At 40.3% G+C, this 18,500-nt stretch overlaps 1 long non-coding RNA gene across 2 annotated transcripts in view; it reads right to left on the bottom strand.

Moving 5' to 3' along the window:
- Positions 1–7,621: 7,621 nt before the first annotated feature.
- LOC112488664 (uncharacterized) overlaps positions 7,622–18,500 on the bottom strand; it is a 21,205-nt gene continuing 10,326 nt past the window's right edge. Inside the window, exons 3-4 of one of the 2 annotated variants that reach the window (XR_003053000.1) lie at positions 11,734–11,994; positions 7,622–7,667 (exon numbers count right to left, since the gene is read on the bottom strand). This is a non-coding gene — a long non-coding RNA (uncharacterized LOC112488664). Of the gene's footprint in view, positions 7,668–11,046; positions 11,995–18,500 lie in introns of those variants that run through there. The other variant, XR_003052999.1, reaches the window with a different exon arrangement.

Below are 18,500 nucleotides of genomic sequence, written 5' to 3' on the forward strand. Positions count from 1 at the left end.
GCTTCTGTGAAACAGCAGATCGAGCAGCGAGCATTTTATTTAAAGGCCACGCTGCCACATTTAGTGTCGGTCAGTGATGGATTTAAACTCTCCGTCAAGTATAAATAATACCACGCCGCCGTTAAACCACACCTATGAACTAGATGGATGTCCGTGTTAAACAGCAGTTTAACAGAGTCTTCCTTCCTCTAATCCTCCGGAAAGTTTGGCAATAAAATAAAATTAAGATCCATTTATTTTTCTTTTATTATGATAAATTATTCATTCGTTTGATTCTGCCTTTCATCTGTGAGAATCACAATCATTAGGACCGTGTTAAAGTCGCCGTAAAGTCTGGGTCACATTCACCCCGGGGAGCACGGTAGATGGAGGAATTCTCGTCGCATTTGTCATGTTACTACTACTTAACTTCACGACCACGAGCGTGCAGAAGCCTAGAGTAATAGCATACGGTGATATGAAACAGTTCTACCGCTTCATCAAGTCCATACTAATCCTCCATCAGAGTGTGTCTTTAAACAAATCCAAGTTAAAAGTATATTTTTAATCCATACATCGTCATCACGACACACACTTGTGAAGTTTTCAGAACTGCAAATATTTAGCCAAAGACGATCCTCCTACTGAAGTGATACCCGCTCCGTCGTATGGGAATGAGGCAGAGCAAAGGAAACACCGTTAAGTACATGATGAGTCTCCTATGGAATGTTTAAGACGGGATTAGAGTCGTCTGATCTCAGGGAAACTGTCCTCTCAGCGGTATCAGGCTCCACTATTACCATAACCTAAGTCAAGTTAGGGAGAACTTTATGTCAGGGATCCAGCTAAAGAAGGAAGGTGCCGGAACTGATGAGAGGAAATCTGTGGCCACTGACCCTCAATAACAGCACGACATAGAAACATGAGGTCACTTTGAACCCTTCAGGAAAACAACTTGGTGATTAGGGAAGTGGACATGGCTCCGGAAGGTTGTTCCCCGGGCGCTTAAGCTGCCCGCTGCTCACTTTGGTGATGGGTTAAAAGCAGGGGTCACATATCGTCATGTGTGCAGTGGTGTCACAATGACAAATAATTCACTCTCACCATCACCTCACACAGTAAGTTCATTAGTTAGTTCATTAGGTGGTTCTATGATGTAGCGGTTAGCACGCCGAGCGCAGATCGTCCTGGGTTCGATTCCCAGAGGAACCACATGCTTGGCTCCTGCAGGGGGCAGCCTGTTGCAGCAGAGCTGCTGTTAACACAACAATTTCCCTAGTGTGTATATATATATATACATATAAATATATATATACATACATACATCGGTGCCTGTTACAGCAGATCTGCTGTTAAAACCAAAATTCCACAAGAATTATGCTAGCAATAACTTTGCTAAGTCCCTAAATAACCTTTAAGAAATCATCTTGGTCGCTGTTACCCATAAATCCATAAATATGGATATGGTGATTAAGAAGCTTAGTGTAAAAAAAAAACGTTATGAAGATATATACGGCAGCTTAGGGTTTGTGTCAGTCAGAAACAGCTTTGGTTGGCACAGAACAAGCAAAAAGCTACGCCAACTTGAATGAAACACAAACTAGGGAGCGGAACATTCACACTGCATTTTAGGTCGGGGTGGAAGATTGGAGGCAGGAGGAGATCGTGTGGGCAGCAGCAGCAGAGGCAGCAGCAGCAGAAGATCATTTTGAGGTAGTAGTAGAACATTCTAGAAGGTGTTTTTGGGTGATATGGAACATATGAAGCAGCAGGAGATAATAGCTTGGGTGTTCTAGTCTCTACTAATACTATCACCATCATGTAGGATCAGAACCCACAGGTGTATTTGTTGTAATATACTGTATATATACAGTATATTTATATACATATACACACACATACATACATATATATATATATATATATATACTGTACATATATAAATATATAGTATATATATACTGTTTATATGCATTAATATGCATAGAGAGCACATCTTAACTCAATACACAAAGACTGAGTTACTGTAGGGTTCGAACCCATGACGTTCTTTCTGGAAGCTAAGAGCAATACACACTACACATTGGCGTGAGGCCCTATAAAAGGTATCTGAATGTTAATAACAACATAGGTAATCATAATGAATTGTATTGTTAATCATATTGTTTAGCGTAGAGCAAGAAAACCATGGGTTCAAGTCCCATCAGTCACAAAATATTATTAGTGAAAATAATAAATAATAATAAAAGTAGTAATAAAAAATAATGTCACATTTTAATGTAAATATGTACCTATTATTGAGTGCTTACCTTACAGCAAAAACATCATGGGTTTGAAACCGTACAGTAACTGATTTTATTAGTAATAATAATAGCAATAAAATAATAATAAAGTTTTTTTTTTTATTGCTGGATATGAAAAATTGTATCTGTATCTATTAATCAATTCCCCCGTCAAACCTGCTGGCTCCATGTCCTAATTGACAGTTATTTTTTATATTGACGGCTCCTTTAATAAATGCCACATTACTTCTTATAGATTTAGGAAGCTGCTGATGTAAATGTCAGCTCGATCCCTCCTCATTACCACTCCACCCCGAAGTCGAGAAACGGGGGTGAGAGCAGGTTATCAAAGGATGTCTGGGAGAGATGAAAATAGAACAGCTGTAAATTAGTCACGTCGTTAAAACAAGAGGGGGAAAAAGAAAAATACTTCTCATATCAGTTTTTCCAGCCTCTGCGGGCGACGTGTTTGTTCTTAATCAGCCGAGGTCTCTGAGGATTTGCGACTGTCTGGAGAACTCTGTGTTGGTTATGTACAATTACTTATTTGGCATTCAATAACGCGGCAAAGCAATAAACTGGCTTTGTAGTAATCCGAGATTAATTCTCATGAATATTAGATCAAGGAGGGGGATTTCAGGCAGGGGAGATGCAAAATACTCACCCGAGATTCAACAAGCAATTACAGAAATGCTTATGAGAGATGTCTGTGCAGCTGTGTTTTCTTTGAGCCTGTTGCATGGCTGCCTCCACTCACAGTGACTGGTGCACTGGAAAATTAAACAACATTAAGACTTTTTTTAATGAGTCTCACAGGCCCAGCATGTCCAAAATAAGGTTTGAGGACCAACTGTGGTACCTGGATTGGCTCCATGCGGTCTATGCCGTTTTTAATTTTTGTCAACTTGCTACTTTATATTTGTGCTAACTTTTAGCACTGGTCTAGTTTCTTCACTGCTGCAACCCCTTTTACCAGGAATGTCTGATTGATTTTTAGATCATACTCTAAAATCTGCTCCAACATAGAGGTCAATAAAAGGACAAATAGAGTACCTGTCCTATCACAGTATTTTATTTATCTATAAATATTTTGTAATATTCATCCTCACTTTTGGTAATCCTGAATCTTCCTACGTGCAGGGTGTCATTATATCATGACTTTAAACCAAGCGGACAAACTACTGCCAAACTCAATTACATAACACATAAATAATGGCTGGCAAATGACACTGGTGAACCTGGAGAAGGTCTAAGCTGAACTGTCACCTGGCACAGTGAAAAAATAAATAAATAAATATTTGTTTCCAATCTCAACTAGTTTACATGTAATTTACTGTTGTTAACTGCGGTTGTAGTTTTCTTCACCGCAGGATTCCAATTAAATAAATTACTCTTGGTGACACAATTTCTCAAAATGTTATAAATGTAATACATACACACAGAACCCCGGCAGACTGTGGAGGGGCAACAACACAACAGCCTGTATGAGGTTAGAGTCATGTCAAAACAGCCAGACAAAGTGTCAGAGACATGTTCTTGGCTTATTAACCGTGAAATCACTGTGGGCAGAAAAGTGAACCGTTTATAAAAAGATTATAGGAAATACTGCACAGGTAAACTGTATACATAGCAAACATTTCTCGCCAAAAGTCATAGTACAGGTAAGATGTTGGATTTTAAACAGCTTTATGGTCTGATAAATGTTTACTGGATAGCGACAGCGAACAACAGCGAATAGATGGACGGATAGATGGATAGATTCATCATTAGCTTTAAATATTTGTTGCTACTACCTAGCTAACCTGTGACACTCAAGTTACATGTCATAAAGCATGATTTCTGTGTGGAATCTGGGATGGTCTTTTTTTTTTCTGTAGTTTACTAACCGTAAACCAACATTTTTGGAAAACAGATTTTCCAATTTCAGAATTCTGTTACGAACATAGAAAAGTTCAAAAGAAGCAGCCAAAAAAATTAGTACTGGATCCAGGAGTGGCAGAGAAGTATATGAGTGTGGTGCAGTACATGTTTATGGACAGGAAAATAGTAAATATGTATATATGGAGTACCAACATAGTCAGGGATTGGGTAAAATCAAGGATCTGATCTTAAGCTCTTCTTTGTAGAATGTTGATGGATGGATGGATGGATGGATGGATGGATGGATGGATAGATGGATGGATAATTCTACATATCACTACTGATTGAGTTCCATTCATTATTTATGCGTCGTCTGTAGAGCTACTTGTTGAAAATGTGACACGTGTCGAGCCTTTTTACACACACAAACTCTTCAGCTTCAGCGCACACACCCTGTGCTAATATTTGTGACTGTTTACCAGGAATATTTCTCTGCTGAGTTACTGACGGTGCCCTTTAAAAACACACACACACACACACACACACACACACACTCCATTCCCACACCGCGCCTGTAAAAAGTAGTTAAGGAAGTTTCCTGATGGCAGGTTGTGACACGAGGTGACATTAGCTTTGTCCTTTAAATAGGTCAAAAAGAAAGAAAGAAAAAACAACTCTTAGATGAACAAAAATCACACAGAGAGAGAGAGAGAGAAAAGTTCTCTTGAAGCATCAGAGTGTGTAATTTCATCTGTCCTTGTTCTGTCAGTGGTCCCAGGTGAGGGTGGCAGTGGTCAACATGCCCTGTCCTAATTACTCAGCTAGCAGGAGGACCACAGGCCTACATGCACACAAGAGCTACACACACACACACACACTAACACACACAAACACTAACCCAAACTCCAAAGGTGCATATTTGAGGTGCATTCAAAGGCACACAAATACACACACACACACGCACTCATACCCACAACAGAACTCACACACCCAGATGTAAAGGGACTATGTGTCCTTCCAGGTCATTAGCTGCTGACTGTCAGGGTGAGCTGAGAAACCTGAGGTGACACGGCGTCTCCAAATCTGCCAGATGTGCTGCGAAAACTGCAGACGGAAACACTTTGCAAACTAAAATAACATTTGAAAAAAAAAAAAAGTTTGTTTTCAGGCTGTTTTTTGGGCTGCAGTAATAAAATCATCTCACTTTCTGCCAAAGTAGGAAAACACCCTCCGACAGGCTGGAGCTTTTAAAGAGGTTAACACTACAGAAAAAAAAAAAAAAGAACACAAATGAAAGTTGTTTTTGACAAATTATGTTGGTTCAAATTGCTGTGTTTACTCTCCGGGAACGGACGGCAGCTTTGGTTACAGTCACATAAAACGGAGCAAAGGTCGTCGATTTCCCTAAATTGATCCTGGGTAACTAATTTAGATCTGCGTCACCAAGGTTTGACTCCATCCCCGACTGTCTGCGTTCTCCAGGATAATCAGTGTTGACTCTCAGAAAAAAAAAAAAAAAAGTCAACACAATGTCAGTCTTCTGCGTTTTCACCTCCATGTTTTTCAACAGCTTTTAGCTCCAGTACAATCACAGCATTTTCAACAGCTCTGATATGAACTCTGGATCATCGTTTCATAATGTAAAAATATCCTGTTAACTGCTGCGGTTTTACACAGAAAATGTGTTAGACTTTCACTTTATTCCATCAAATGCTGACATTTAAACCTTGTAAAAAAAAAAATCACTAAGTCCTGGTTTGACTTAGTGATTCTTTTTTTTCTTTTTTTTGAGAAAATAAAAAATGTTAGGATTTGTTTTATTTTTGGTCTCTGAGGTAGGTGGCGTGTTAGTGATTCTTCTAGTCGACGCTCTCACCTACCCCCTTGTGCCAGAATAACATTTAACTAAAGTGAAAAACAATTTAAAAAAGAATTAGTTTTGTATAGGGTGACAGATTTGGGTTTTTTTTTTACCCTTAACTAAAATATAAATTGACAGTTATCACTGACTCAAAAATCAAGATTATTTATTTTTAAACAGCTAAATTATTATTAGTTGCTGTACTCGCCTGATGACTCCAGTGACTTTTGTGAGCCTGAAACCAATGAAGTGGTTGGGCGTCAATGATATGATTCTTTTCTCCTGTCCTCACGTCACACTGGAGAACACTCACAGTTATGAAGTTATGAAGAAGGACCCTGGTGATGTCAGGCCCCGTTGAATAAGTTAGAAGGACTTAAGAAGTCGGACTAAAGTCAGTTAATCCTGTCGTGTTTTGACACTAAACCAATGCTGCTGTACAGGTGAAGATAAATGTTCCCAGAGCGCTGGCATGGTCCTGCTGCAGACGGCGTAGAAATTGCATGGGGTAAATGGTGCTGCGAGTCTTAAACATTTGGCAATGATAAACTCCGGGCTCCGCACTGCTGTGCTCTCAAGCTAAGTTGGCTGTTAGGTTAAAAAAAAGGAACAGCCAATCCCCTCCAACCCAGAACACAAATAAACCCGACTGCAGAAAGTACACTGCGCGAGGTGACATCCACCAGTTTGGTACAGATCTGTGTCAAAAGGTGAAGTAAATATTCTCACTGTATACTATCATCATTGTTATGGACCAAATTACTTCATTTTTCATTTCACCAAGAATTCTCTTTTAGAGAAAACGTATTTCCAGGAAGTACATTTGTAAGCGATCTTGTGTTTGAACCCATTTGAACAGGTCAACAACTGTAAAAATAGGAAGATTTAGTCAGTATTATTGTATAAAAATGCTGTCATTCTGAGTCTGCACATTTCCATTGGAGAGTAGTGAGAGCTGCTATGACGTATGGTTTAGATCAGTGTTTCCCAAAATGTATTTCTGAGGAACTGTATTTTAAGTTAATAGACATTATTCGTGAACTCCTAGGAAACATGATGCGAAATGACCCCAAAATAGACTCTTGCGACCCACCTGAGGGTCGCGACCCAGTCTTTGGGAAACAATGCTTTAGAGACAGTGGCTTAAAAAAAGTTAAGAGTTGGAGTTGGCAGAGACGAAGATGCTGAGATTCTCAGTGGGAGTCACCAGGACGGACAGTAATAGTAATAGATATGAGCGGAACAGACGGACAGTTAAGGTGGAACAGTTTGGAAATAATGAACAGGAAAGTACTAGGACAGACAGTGCTCTCTGAAGAGGGAGGTCTTAAAGAAGTTTTTTGAAAATTGACATGGATTTTGTAAAACAACAACCAGTGAATTGGTGGTGTGAATACGGCTCTCTCTTTTAAAAAAAAACAAATCCTGTGTGAATTGGTGTGAAATAAATACAACTGAGTTCTTCTCATGCGTTCATACTGTCTTTTCACAAGGGGCAGAATGTATGTAGAGATAAACCAAACACACACAAGTCACTCAGCTGTGAATGAATCCCTGGAGCAGAGGCACGAATATATAAGAAATATGTCAGAACTTCTCCCTCACACTGTGTGGTTGTTGTTACGTTTTCTCTCACCTCAACACGCGTCAATGTTCATCTCCAGTCTGATTCAACAGACGGAATCCTGAAAATTAAAAAAAAAAAAAAAACGAGTTTAACTCACTTTTTTTACATTTACGATTCAAATGCGATTCCATTTCCGGAGGCTTTATTTACGTTGCAATCTCACAACTGAGCCTGGTTTTAAATAACCGCGGTGTTCGTACGGTGCGTTTACAGACGTGGCCTGTTTGAACTAAACAGATGGGGAAGATGAAATGATTAGCCCAATGTAAGCTGCCGTCAAATTTATGGACTGTCTCCAACTTTCACAACACCTTCTGTTTGGCACTACATGGGGTCTTGGGGGGGTTTCTTAGAAGCAAGCGACATGGTTAGTATTTTCTCTTTTTTCACATCTTAAAAACTGTTTTATTAGACTTGATGTTTTCAGTTTCAACAGCTGCGCTCGTCCCGTTCGATCGGGACTTTTAAGCTAATTTAAGGCGTAACGTTAACAGCCCTTGTGACAAGTCTTCGTTAGCTGTGAATAATACCACTTTGAGATCAAAATATGTTGAAGCACCCTCGTTCCCGAGGCCACAATTAACTTCCTGAAATAGTCAGGAGAAGATTCATTGCGATCAATGGCAGCAGTTTTGACAATCGCGGCGCGACACGACCTGCATGCAAAAGAGCAGAGCTCGCTCCCGTCGAGGCGCACGAAAACACACTTCGACAGAGACAAAAAGCTGTGCTCACAGTCGTCAGCGCTTGTAAAATGGCCTGCAGGGACCCTCCGAAAAAAAACAATCAGACACGCTCGGGTGTACAGTTTAGAGATGCACAAACTGGGAGGCACACCTGCGCCGTTGAGCGCAAATCAGTCAAGTGTGCACGGCTCCCTCTCTCCCTGGCATTCTTCCGGCCTAATTAAGGAGTGAGCGGCCCACCAGAGGGGTTGACGAGGCACAGGGAAGTTTGATTAATATTCAAAAGCAGCGACACACTGGGCCAATGTCACAGGACGGGACAAAACCCAGGAGAGAGAAGTGATTCAGGAAATGAGCTCCAGAGATACCAGAGATTTGGACTGACTTTATCAACTGACCTGACTTCAATTCAAGTTCACACCTAAGTGACGTCTGTTAGGTGCTGCCATTAGGGGTCGCCACAGATGATCATTCATCAAAATGATGATGTTCAGCCTCAGATTAGGAGAATTTGAACAAACCATTGTTGAAGGATGATTCAATTTTCAAAATAAAACGTCTTCTAGACTGTCTTCTGTTAGTATCAGAGTCTGAATGACCTGCTGTTGTGAAAGATTGACAGATTTTCTTTAAATGAAAAAAGTAAAGGGATATGACTGGGTTCTATTAGAATGAAGTAAATTAGTAAAACTGAAGTACATTTTTTAACTTTGTCCCTGTTCCAAATGACCTGCGGACCAGCTCTGGTCCCCAGACCGGGGGTTGAGGACCCATGATATTCAAAATATATGAGAAGGAGATGAAGTGAGATAAAAATTCAAAAACATCTGTGGTGAAAACGAAGGACTGAAGTCTAAGACCGGTATGTTGAGGACTATGACTGAGGACATGCCCAGTGACACTGCAATTTGACGGGGGGCCAGGTGGAGCGTTCTTATGAGATGAAATACATGTAAAAGTCATAAAGGCTAAATGCTACGACATCTATTGGAGAAATGCTGGCATTGCAGGGAAAAGGCAGAAGTACAACAATAATAGAAATTAATAACATCATTTGGACATGTTTGGCGGGCCAGATTAAAAAGCCAAACGGGCCACATCCGGCCCCCGGGCCATATTTATTACGTCCTACCATTGGATCGTGACCATGTACAATATCAAACAAGCATAACTGTTGTTGTGACTGACAGCACAACCCACACCTTTCACATGGAATTCACTTTATTCATTTGTTGAATAAAAATATTCCCTCTGCAGGATTTCCAGCTTTAGTTCACGCGGCCGACGTAAGTAGTGAGTAAATAAAATGAGGCGAACGGCAAAAGGGCCGTCATGAGGAACCACGGGGAACTGGAGGATAAGGGAACAAAAAAGGAGCAGAGACAAAAATAAATGAAACGAGGGAGGACGAGGGAGCGCAGGGAGAGAAAAGGGAACGAAAACGTGGAAAAAAAAAAAAACCTCACATGACCAGCGGTGCACCGGAGTAAACAGTGGGCTGTGGTAAATGAATTGTTCCGCAGGAAGCATTTTCATTTGTGCGCACACTGAGCACAATGCAGCAAGAGAGGATCTGTGTATGTGTGTGTGTGTGTGTGTGTTGTCCCTGCAGTTGTTAAGAATATATAGGGATGAAACATCGGCCTAATATGTTAAAGCCACCAACGTTCACTAATCTTGGAGAAATGAGCCACTTATGCGTGTTCGTGCGCCGGCGTTCCACTTATTAAAAAGTGACTGGGTATAAAAAAAAAAGTCTAATAAAAACACAAAAAGACAAATCACAAAAGCATTCACAGACCAGGGAATACCCAGCTGTGGATATAATGCACACTAGGCTGAGAAATTAGCAGTAGTCTGGGGCTAAAACGCAGTTTGGAGTTACTACATAGTTGTTTAAATATAGCCAAAAATTACGCTAAAATATAATTAATAAAACAACTATAACGACTGGAGACTCTGACCTTCACAAGATTAAAAAGAGATTTATTAGGGTTGTCAGGTTAATCACCAGGTAGTTGTGAATTAATCACGATTAATCAAGGTGAATCGTCAGTCCGAAATATTACTTTTACTTTAAAAACTTTTTCTGCTGCACTCTGCTGGAACAACAGACAAGAAGTAACTTTTATTTTGTTTGTGACTAATCCGTTTATGGAAATATGTTGAGAAAATTATGCAAAAGCAAAATTTAAAAAAATAATCTAAAATATGAAATAATGTAGTTTGAAGCCTCTGCTGGATAATATGGTTTTCTAAGCTCCAGCAGCACAGGCAAAAATTAGCAATGTGTTACAACTTACATTAAGTAAATGGACAGTGCAACAGTTGGATAAACTGTTCAGTTTGTCATTCTGCCCATGCATCAAAAATTTTAATCCGGTTATTCTTCACTAATTAATATTGGAAACTTTTCAATGAACTCTCATTAAATCCATTCACCTTTAAATCAAATGAAATCCTCCCTCAGGGGAAAACCTTTGGTGCTGATGCAACAGGCTAAATCAGAGGTATTAAACTCATTTTGGTTGCGGGGCCACATATAACCTAATTAGATGTCAAGCAGGCCGAACCAGTAATTACTTATAAGTAACAAAAATGTTTTTGTCTTTGTTTTAATGCAAACAATTACATTAAATAAATCTGCATACTTAGTGAAATTTGACAAAACAAAAATTAGCAAAAATTACATTAAATAAATCATCATATTTAGTGAAATTTGACAAAACAAAAATTAACAAGCGGGCCGGATTGAAACCCCAAGCGGGCCAGTTTTGGTCCGTGGGCCGTATGTTTGACAACCCTGAGCTTAAAGCAAAATGTCAGGGAATATCAATATATTCCTGCATTTCCTTAGCTTATGCATAGCATTTCAGTCTGCACCGAAACAAGACACTTTGTCCATAGCTGCGGGAATAAATTCATACAACTCCACTAAGAAAACATATAATTGTGTTGCGACGTATGTATAAAAGTTAAGTATTATTCTTGTACTGGATGCAGAAACCTGACGCACACACACTTCAAGTTCTCTCAGTCTCCAGTGTAGCATTATTTGTTTTGTCACGAAAGCAAATTTTTGAAAATTGACGCGGGCCGTAACGAGCATCTGTTTTCCCCCATCTGTGCACTAATGCAAATGAAGTCACTGAATATTCAGACTGGACTCAGTCTGGAAAGAGATTTAGTGGCACTCGCTCACAGTCGGTGAAGAGAATCAACCGGATCTGCAGGACAACACAGTCCTGGATTTAAAAAAAAAACAAAAAAACTCTACTTTCTATCCCAGCATGCTCCACTCCTGGCTTTAAACAGACATATGTTTAATAAAAGTGTCACTAATTTGGAACAGCGTGTGAGCTGACAGGGAGACATCTGTTTGATTCGTCCATTCAAGGGGACAACTGATCTACCTGTCCTCTGGGCAGAGAAGTTTACCTCCAAACTCTTGACTGTGCCGTCAACGTCTCCTCCGAAGACTCTCCGCTTTGATTCCGTCTCCTGTCTGTCTGTTTCTTTTTGTCATCATTTCTCCGTTTCGTCCGTCTTTATCACCTCAAGTTTTGTCTTTCCATCTCCTTGCCCCTTTTCCTTCCTCCTTCATTTCCATTCCTCCACCTCTCTCCCTACAGCGAGGACGTTCCATGAATAATTCAGGGGGGATGATAATGGAAAATTAGAGGTGAGACAGTGTGAAGTCTGTGTGTGTGAGAGAGAGAGAGAGAGAGAGAGCAAAACACATTCATTCAAGCCAGCAGCCAACTGTAAGGAGCTCTTTATCCATATAAATTATGTCAATAAAGTGACACTTCTGTTTAAAGCTGCGAAATGGAGAGGAGTGACGGCCGATTTAGTCTCCTCAGAGGGATGTCCCTAATGATTACAGTTCTGTTGTTCTGTCAACATTATCACCGGCTGCCATAAAGGTTATCATTCAAAGCTGGAGAATTCTGGAACCAGACTTCAGTGACATTCACACTGCAAAAAAAAAAAACAAAACACTTTCATATTGTCTTCTATATGGGATACAGTACATACTGAATGGGTCCTCACACTCTGGACAGTCATGTCACATGTCTTTGATTCTCTTGCATTAATGTAAGTGGGACAGGGGTCACAATTCTGACACGAATGAAGGTCAGTGGAAGGAACTAGAAGTTTTACTGGCTCCCAAGATATAAGGCTGCTACAGGAAAGATGGCATCACAGCTCCAGAAAGAGCAGTGGCTCTCAGATGGATGGATGGATGGATGGATGGATGGATGGATGGATGGTTGGATGGATGGATGGATGGATGGATAGATAAAACCAGCATGTGATGTCTGTTGGACTGTTAACAACTGGGCCTGTTTAAACATCTTTGTAGTCCAGTCACTTCAGGGCTGTGGACTGTTAACAACTGGGCCTGTTTAAACTGTAATGTGAACCACTAAAATTAAAAAAATAAAAAACAGATCTAACAGCAAAATCAAGTTCAAATATCAAGGCAACAAGACCAGCAGGGCGACCGTAGCCTCAGTGTTCCGGTGGCAGTAGCAGTTTCACACAACTTGCTGCCCGGCTGTGCTCTTCACAGTTTATTTGTATTTCATATGCATAAAAGAAAAATGGCCCTGGAAGCAGGACATACTGTGTAACACTGTGACTGCAGGAGGAGGAGGAGGGGGGGGGGGTGGTGGGGGGGGGGGAGGAGGAGGAGGAGGAGGAGGAGGAGGAGGAGGGGAGCTTTTTTGTATGTGTACCAAGAGGATCACCTCCAACTGAACACTTTGACCTTCCTGCCACTGTTCACAGCTTGTTACTGCCTGTGACTAAAGTGCAAAGCCATAATCACAACAAAGAAAAGTCATGTACAGGACAACGCCGACTCGGAGCTACCAGAAAAAGAAGATTCTTGATTTAAAAAAAATAAATAAATCCAAGACACCCAACCACTGTAATGTGCAGCAATAGATCTTCAGAAATACTATGAAAACTGATCCAGTTGATTGGTTTAAAAGCTGTGATTTATTTACTGCAAATGATTTGCCTTCATATGTTGATGCAGTAACAGGCAGAACAATTAAATACCCCTCCACCAGGTGGTAGCAGATTACTGTTAAACCTAAAAAATGAGACTTGGAGCCTAAAAAAAATTAACTCAATTCCTGTGAGTATATCAGGGTTGCGTTCAACTAAACATGTTCACCAGTAAATTGTAAATAATTTGAAAACAGAGTTCACAAGTAAATTGTAAATAATTTGAAAACAGAAGATTCTCAAATGTCCATTATTATATATTTGGTGATATTTTTGTGTAGTGATGCATCATGGGATGTGATATGAGAAACAGTGTATTAAACAATAGCCCTACTGATCCTTATTGATCCCCAGCCACTGATGTAGTACTAACCAGCTGAAGACTGAATCCTCCGTCTATGTTTGGGGTTTATTTCATCACATTTATTTCCTATTGTGCATGTACAGCCTCTGGGCTTCATTGTTGTTAATGCTCACTGCTCTCACGGCACCTGAATATATCCTCTTATTCACATCAGCGGAGTTGATGTCTTTCTTCACTGCTCTCTGTTGTTGTTACTTTTTGTTGTTGTTGTTGTTTTGTACCCGGGGCCCGGAAGATGCAGTGAACTGAGGCAGGGAGTCTGAAACATTTAGTGTAATTGTGCGCACGAGTCCCATCAACCTGCTACACACTCCAGAAACTGACAAGAGAAATCTCCTTCTGTTAGATTCCCCATCGAAGGTGGATCTCTCTAAATGTCTAAAGTGCTGCTGCAGAAGGATTTCGCTTTAATTGCGCACACGGGTCCCGTCTGTGTGCACATCCTGCTCCTGCATCCTTCCCCCGTCCCCACAGGTGACAGCAGAAAGAATGTCTATGTGATTCCAGTCTTCCAATGGAAGACAGGTTTCCTCTATTGGCAGTCTCTGAGTGCTGCCCCGGCAGAAGAGCTCATCGACACTCCTTTAGGGTTGATGCGTTTAACAAACGTACAGTCTAACCAATCCATAGAGCTGGAGGTGAATGGCACTGCAAACATCTGTCAGCTGCAAACCGGCCTCTATCCTCCTCCATCCTCAGGCAGCAGCAGTGTTAAAAAGAAGGACTGTCTGAGGAGGAACAAAGTGGAGGGAGGACATTATCACTGAGAGGCATTTTTCTGCTTCCCTCAATTTGAGTGACAAAAGATAGAGAAGGGATGAGGGGAATGTGAAGAAAGGGAGAGAGAAATGCCATCGTGGGCTCCATGTGAATTTACAAGATAAGCTTTTGTGTGACGCACCAAATAAAAATGGGGGCTATTCCCATATGGCCTAGAACAGTGGAACCATAGACACTGATCACCACTGAAATGATGGCAGTAGTACAACTGATCTTCAGTTTCAGAGCAGATTTAGTCATTTTTGCAGTTAGCAGTCAGGCTGAAAATGTATTGTGATGTGTGAAATTGGTTGGTGTGTAGCGTTGTAGCGGTTAGCACACCTGTCTCGGAAGCAGAGAAGAGATAGTCCTGGGTTAGATTCCCAGAGGAACCACATACTTGGCTCCTGCAGGGGGCAGCCTGTTGCAGCAGAGCTACTGTTAGCAGAAGAATTTCCCAAGTATGTGTGTGTGTATATATATAATATATACATACATATATATATATATACATATACATACATATATATACATACATACATATATACATATATATATACATACATATACATATACATATATATACATATATATATATATATATATATATGCATATACATATATGCATATATATACACATATATATACATATATATACACATCCACACATATATACCCATATATACATATATACTATATTAAGCTCAGTCAGGTTCATTTTTGGTACATTCACAAACTTGATATAGCAGGTAGTCAATACATAGAGGCCTAAGGTTCTGCACGTAGACCATGAGCCTTTAAACACACTGAGCAGCAGCTCTCTCATTCTCTATACAAAGCTGTTTCTCACCAGCACACCAGTGCAGAGACACAATGTAATAAATAGAAGAAAAAAAAATGCTACAACACCCTTCGCTAGCCAAACCCATAAACACAGAAGAACCAGTCCCACATTAAACAGCAAAACACGACAGTAACAATCAAACCTAGTAATAGAGCCACGTTGTAGACACACCTCAAGCAGCATTCCTCAAATGCAGAGTAGTTAAATAGGAGTGTGTGTGTTAGTCACAGTGTGACTCCTAACTATATTTGAACCACAAAGGTGAGGTCTAGATTATGTTAGCAATTCTATTATACAATCCTAGCAGCAATTACCATGCTAAATCAAGCTTAGCAACCACACCACACACCTGAGATACTCCTGGCATTGAACCCATGCCACACAGGCACCACACATGTCGACCCTCACGCGTCTAGAAACAACAAACACAACGGGGGGGAGAGAATCAAGACTATTAGAATAACACATTCAAATGAACAAAACACATCCTGTCTAGAAACAACAAACACATTCAAATGAACAAAACACATCCAATCCAGCAGCATCGTGTCAAGGTGAAACTGGAGACAAAAACCTCATCTGTATGCACTGCTATGTTTTCCAGGGTTTGCATCAAGAAAAAGTTCAACCATCTACAACGTGGACTGACATTTCCTAAGAAAGGAGAACAAACAATGTTGCAGTACATCTGAAATGTCAGGAGACAACCTTTCCACCAATTAGTGCAGCCAACGCTGGTGGATCTGGCAGTCGTATCTACAGAGGGGGAACATTTAGCTCACGACCGGAGGAACAAAAGACGATGTCTTTGGAGATCACGTTGTCCACGGCGGAGCTGGGATCTAAACGGACGCCTTGGTGGAACAGGTGTCTCACTGTCCTCTGATGAAACAACAGATGTATAAGAGAGAAGTCCGTCAGCGTGTAATGACTTCTGACAACCTGCTCACACCTACTGTAGATCCCTCCTCTCAGGCACCTCCACACAGCTGAGCTCCTCTCCTAGAGCCACAGTGGTCCAACAAACACTCAGAGACACCTGTCAGGATAAAAGCCACTGGCTTTGGGGGAGAAACTCACATCCTCAGAGGTTTGGAGAGCTTCACCTCTGATTCACCGTCTCAGAGCAAGTGTCTTATCCATTCTGGCATACAGACACAAGCATTTCCTCCTTCAGGCCGTCAGCGTCACAGAGCCGTGGGCTACCACCGGCTAACGCTGACTGCACTTGTGAAGAAACCTGGGTTACCTGTGACACTGTTGACTCAACAACATAATATTACATATTACAATATTTATTTATGAGAGTGCAATATGTTTAATGGCAGCTCCAATACTTTTCAGCTAAAGAAAATGTCATTCAAATGTGCATTACGCTCCAAATTGTTCTGGAGACTGTCCAGGGGTTGATGAAGTCTTTGGCGGACATTTTATTCGAGGGACAAAATAGCAACAGGTTAACAATGAAAAGTCTGCCAAGTCTAAAATCCTAAAATCACTGGGTTGCACACTTGTTTGTTTTTTTATTAATTTAAATTATTTGTGCTCCTAACTAGTTAGTAGCCATCGTCTGGTTCTTCATTGATTGAGGTTGGATGCAGACAGCTGTTGCGATGACCGTGAACTCCTGGGAAACATGATGCGAGACGACCCAAAAAAATCTCTTGTGACCCACCTGAGGGTCGCGACCCAGTCTTTGGGAAACACTGATATAAAGAACAAAGATCTGAACTGTAAGCAACTTTATTAATGTGTATTATGGTCAGTGACGACACTTAACCAGTATAACTTTTTTGTTGAATTTTGTGACCCAGTTTCTGCAAAAAAAAATATATTTATAACCTTTTGGGTTCAAAGAATGGTATGCACAGCGGGATGAGTTTTGGTTTTCATACTGAAGTATGCATAGAGAAAATTTAAAAACAAGCAACTCCCCTAGTTGTCACTGACTAGGAGAACAAAGCTGGAGAAAAAAAAAGAATCACAAAGCCAGATTGGCATTCATCTTCTGTTTTTACATGTGGTTGAAAGTCAGATTTACAGCCGTCCCAGTCTGTGCCCTCCACCCTTCAGTGTTCATGTAGCAGTGCTTTCAAAGTGCATCACTAGTGACCTCCGAGCTCACTGTGGGGCCACACGACGGAAGAAAAAAAAAAAAAAGATTTCCATCATGGTCTCTTCTTGGTCATGATTTAAACATTAAATCACTACAGGAGGTTATTTCTCCGCAGAAGGAGAAATAATTATTCATGCATCCTTGATCTGTCAGAGTGAACTCATCGAAGAATGTGTTCTTCTAATTAATCCATTAGTCAAAAACATGGTTTTACTGAGCAGTACAGAGTACAGTCCATGTTTTGTTTTTTGTTTGTTTGTTTGTTTTAATGAGTGAGTGAGCAGCAAGGGGTCAGAACAATACTGTTCATCATTTTTAATCTTTAGATCCTTTTAGATGAATACAGATACTGACTGCAGGTTGACATTGGTCTGCCCTGTCAACCTGCAGTCAGAGGCTACAACTGCTAATGCCAGCACACTGCACTGGAACAGACAACTCTTATTCCATTCATGCAAGTTGAAAAGCTACCCAGACCATTATCTGTTATGTAATTATAGTGTTTTAATATGTTCAAATTTACCCCAAAACTCTCAAGGATGAAACCCAACTCCTTTGGATATGGCAGAGTGCTCATGTCGGGGGTAGTAAATATGGAGGAATGTAGGGAATATTTAAGGCTGTGGTTTGTCAGAAACAGACAGTGGAAAAAAAAAGTTGAAGTACGGAATATTTTCTAAATGTTTTACTTATGGTTAGTTGTACCCATCTACGTGTGTCACTAATGTACTTTCATACATAACATAAGAATTCATACACTATATGTAGAAATATATACATCGAATATACACGTAATACACATACATACTGTTGATACAAATACATACACAAATATATTTGTGTATATGTATATATATATATACACACACATATAAACACATACACATATACATATATACACATATACACATATATACGTATATATACACACATATATGTGTATATACATATATACACATATATAAACTATATATATATACACACACATACCAATACTGTATATATTGTATAAACACTGTGCAGCTACGTGACTCACGTGACTTAAATTCCCTGCCGATATTTATCACCATGCCCTCGGTCTCCAGGACTGCAGAGAAAAAAAA

This window comes from Cynoglossus semilaevis, chromosome 19 (assembly GCF_000523025.1).
Source record: "Cynoglossus semilaevis isolate Cse_v1.0 chromosome 19, Cse_v1.0, whole genome shotgun sequence".
NCBI classification, from domain to species: Eukaryota; Metazoa; Chordata; class Actinopteri; order Pleuronectiformes; family Cynoglossidae; genus Cynoglossus; species Cynoglossus semilaevis.